General features: G+C 43.6%; 1 protein-coding gene and 1 pseudogene across 1 annotated transcript in view; both read right to left on the bottom strand.

Annotated features, from left to right (window-relative positions):
- The window catches only part of ITIH5 (inter-alpha-trypsin inhibitor heavy chain family member 5), an 87,767-nt gene that overhangs the window by 43,395 nt on the left and 40,005 nt on the right, over window positions 1-4,367 (bottom strand). The gene's annotated exons all lie outside the window — the stretch shown is intronic.
- On the bottom strand, window positions 3,442-3,560 carry LOC111739314 (annotated as a pseudogene).

Here is a 4,367-nt window from a genome sequence, read left to right as displayed (position 1 = left end):
TCTGTAAACAAAATATAACTTCTGTAAATCCGAATGCATAAAGGTTTGTATGCTCTACGAACTGCCTCGACTTTGTACTGATAATGTATCACAGTGCAAGAGATATGCAATCATATATTTCACCTTTATGCCTCTTGTAAAATCTTTTCTGATGAGAATATTTAAACACACAAAAGTAGAGAGAAAAATGTATCACAATGCGAGAACTATATTATCATATATTTCACCTTTATGCCTCCTGTAAAATGTTTTCTGATGAGAATTTTTAAACACACAAAAGTAGAGTAAGACAAACTTCGTGTAACCATCATCCAACTTTGATAATTATCAACTTTTTCACAATCTTTTGTATGGTTTTATGTATCCCCTCACCGTTTTTTTTGCTAGAACATTTTAAAACAAATCCTACGTGTCGTATTTCATCCATAAATACTTCGGTATGAATCTCTAAGAACTTTTTTTTTTTAACATAACCACAGGACCATTATCACAAGTGATAAAATTAATGTGCGGTGCTTTATTATGGTGAAATCCCTGTCTGTATTTAAATTTTCCTGAGGCTTTAGAAAATGCGTTGGAATGGCTGGTTTGTTGAAATTAGAATCAAAGTCCTCACATCATGTGTGGCTTATGTTTCTTAGGTCTCCTTTAATCTACAAGTGTCCTCTCCCAGCTCCTCAACGTTTTTCTACTGCGACATAATTGTGTTGTAAGACACTGGTCATTTGTCCTGCAGAGCTTCTCACATGCTGCATCTCCTGATGGTTTTCTTGTCCCGTCTTTCGACTTTGCCCCCCATTCCCCTAGTTTCCGACCTTGGCTCATATTATAACATCTAGAAAAAATACTGATGCCCAGGCCCTGAGCTCGTTTAATCAGTCTGGGACACCACCCGGCCGTCGAGACTTTTAAAATTCCCCACGTGAGTCTAACGTGCAGTCAAGGCTGAGAACCACAGCTCAATCCCCCTGGGGTTCTGACAGGTGGAGCTGGAGGCTTGGTTACACCTAGGTTCAACGCTGTTGGCAAGGACCCCTCACAGGTGATGCTGAGGACTCACTACTTCATCGCATCAGAAGGTACAGAGATCTAGGTGCCTACTTTCAGGGGTGTGAGACCGATGGTGAGTTCGGTGCGGTCAGTCGGATCACCCACGAAGGGAGTTCCTCACCCACCTTCCATTCATCGTTTTACGAAGCGCTGATGTTTGTCTAGATCCACTATTGCATCAGAGTTGCAAGAGCGTGGTCACTCCTATCATTCCTTCCATATGGAATTCCTCCACAAAGAACACTTTTCCCCCATCAATCCTTTGGTTGCCATACCATACTATTTAAAAAAAACAAATAAACAAACAAAAACGCCTTTCCCAAAGCTTTCCCAGCATGAATCTTAGGATATAAGTTATAATCCCAGAAAGATAAATAGAAAAGTGGATTTTATATGATGTAAGAAAAACAGTGAGATGACAGATTAAGCCACGCACATCACATTTTTCAAGCCTGACCTTTGCTTCCTGTTGGGACACACACAGAATTATTTTCGCAGACTACTCACCTTTATAAATCCAAACGCCATCATGTCTATACGTTTAGCAACAGAAACCCAGATTTTTGAGATCTGCATAAATCATAAAGAATATGAAAATAAAATGAAGAATTCATAACTATCTCTGTATATGGAGACTTTTTATCCAGACGCTGAATCAGAGTCAGACTTAAAATGGCTGCAAAGCATCTGACCATCTTTTTAAATCTATTAGAGGTGATACCGTAGAGTAAGCTGCCCAGCAATTTTCCATCCCTAATTAGCAAAATAAAGGAAACAAGGCATGATTTGCATGGTGATTTGTATTTAAGAATAAACTTCCTTCTGCTAAGGGTTTATTACTCATTAAAAACAAAGGAAGTTTAAACGTTTCCTTCAACAGAACAGAGACAATGTAGGTGTAACCTTACCAGGAACCACAGAGCAGAACTGAGTCTCCTGGTATTCGCATTTCTCAGGGGCAAGAACCTGGGGAGTGACAACAGAGCTAGCCAGTAGGAGAGTTCGTTCCTGTAGAATGACAGTTGCCTGGGCGATCACATGCTTCCAACAGATGTGCTCACCTGACGAAGGAGCTGGGCAGATCTCGGAGGCACACTGACAAGTGCCGCTGCCCAGTTCACCTGCCTGGCGGATGATGCTTTAGAACCAATAGATGGGGGGAAGGAAAAGGAGCTGAAAATAGAAAAGTCCTTGAACTAGTCTTTCTCTCATTGTGGTTACTGGTAAAGCACCCAGAATGACAGGCATGATAACATACTAGCTGAGAACTCAGGATCATGAGTGAATGAGAAGGACCTGCATTCATTCCTGGCTCTGCTTCTTATCATCTACGGACTTCGGGTGAGTTGCTAGGCCTTGGTGACCTCATCTGTAAAATGGATTAATAGTCTACCAAACTCACGCTCTGGAAAAGGTTAAGTTATGCGACGTGCTTAGTGCCTTTCTGATTCATGGGAAGCAGCCTTTTTTGCTAATATGATTGTGAACCTGAAATATGTACAGAACAGAAGAAGGACCTGGGGACTAAGTGTAAGACAGTACAACGCGTCAACCCTGGGACAGGACTTGCCACAAGAAGGCAAGAGCTGCAGCTATGCACAACGTAGCTGAGCCTCCTAGTCATTCTGAGCAGAACGCAAGAATATTCTCCCGGCTTCCACTGACATAAGCTCAAGGAGCAGCACTACTCATCTGAGGTAATTGAAGTAGATCAGTGGGTACCTTTGCGGGTGAGGACTGATGGGAAAGAGTATAAGTCAGCCTCTTGGAGTGGTGGAAATACTCTGTCTTGACCCGGAAGGAGTCGTGTGGGTGTATAGATAAGTAAAAATTCATCGAGCTGAACACATAAAGATGCATACACTTCATCTTATGTATATTTCAAAATAAAAATTTAAAGTCATTGGGAGCTGGGTAGCAGAATAGATTAGGTATGTTCAGAGTAATTCCAGCTGGCAGAACTCAATCCAGTTGAATAGAGTCAGCGACAAGCGTTTTTCACGCAGCATCAGGAAGCTCTAAGAAAGATGACCCATTGGCAGAAGCCGCCTTCACGACTCATCTCATCAGAAGAGTTTGAGCCAACCCTGGGTGACTCAGTCACCTGCAGGCATGGTGCGGAGCAGCTGTCACACGTGGTCTTGAATCAGCAGCATCAGCATCACCTGGGGACTTGCTGGAAACACCAATTCTTGGGCCCACCCAGAAACTCTGGAGGTAGGACTCAGAAAGCTGTATTTTAGCAAGACTTCCAGGTGATTCTGGCTCCTGCACAGAGACACTGGCCACATGCCTTTGATGGATGTAAATGGCCGGGTCTAGAAGGTCTCCAAGTTTAACATTCTACATTACTGTAATTAGATGTGACTCTTTGTCTTTTTTTTTTTTTTCTGCCTACAACACCTGGTCTTCCTAGGTGGTCTCCCATTCAAGTACTAACCAGGCCCAACCCTGCTTAGCTTCTGAGATCAAATGAGATTGGGCGTGTTCGGGGTGGCGTGGCCGTAGACAGATGTGACTCTTTATACTGTTAGCATGTACCTTCTTCTTGTTTCAAATCTCTCTCACTGAAATGCTCTTTAAAATGACCCTGAATCAATACCATTCATGACTGAATGAAAGCACTGAGGATTAAAAAGTATAATTTCTCTCTTCATAATTCATTTGACTAGGCTCTTTGATATAAGTCATGAGAAAGGATAGTGTATTATTATTTGGTTTCCTATTGACCTCGATGGTTGCTAGTTCCTGATGCAAATTCATGAGATTCCTCTAAATGGGCTTATTTCATCTGCCCAGATTGTGGGTTGATTCCCAGTTTGGTCACTCACCAAGAGACCGAGCCCCCAAGGCTGACTTCCACCCACTAAGAACGAGACAGTCGATGTGGCCCGTGAATTTTCTACTCTCAATCAAAAAAAAAAAAAAAAGTTGGCTGGGAAAAATTCCAGATTCATCGCTCTAAAAAATAAAATCCTTCTCTTTATTGGAAGAAGAAAAAAACATTTCGGTCAATGAGGTTAGTGTGTAGGCTGCCCGACCACGACCGACCGAAATGCCAAAGCAGAATGACGGACACTTCGGTGTTTCTGGACCGCGAACTGGGGCTCGCGGCACCGATGCCGCAGAACGGCCCATCGGCCCCAGGAGCGGGGCCCTCGGCAGTCACGCGCTGCGTCCTGAAGGTGATGGAGAGCAGAAGGGGAGGCTGGGCTCGGGCCAGGGGAGCCAGACGCTGACCTACTTTCCTAATGGGAACCCACGTGTCTGCTCGTCCTGCTGGTTTTCTCTCCTTCGTGTCCCCCTCCGAGTTGGGG

The sequence above is a fragment of the Pteropus vampyrus genome, unplaced genomic scaffold (assembly GCF_000151845.1).
Source record: "Pteropus vampyrus isolate Shadow unplaced genomic scaffold, Pvam_2.0 Scaffold49, whole genome shotgun sequence".
Lineage (NCBI taxonomy): Eukaryota > Metazoa > Chordata > Mammalia > Chiroptera > Pteropodidae > Pteropus > Pteropus vampyrus.
Note: the sequence above shows the minus strand (reverse complement) of the source record. Positions and strands in the feature narration are given on the sequence as shown.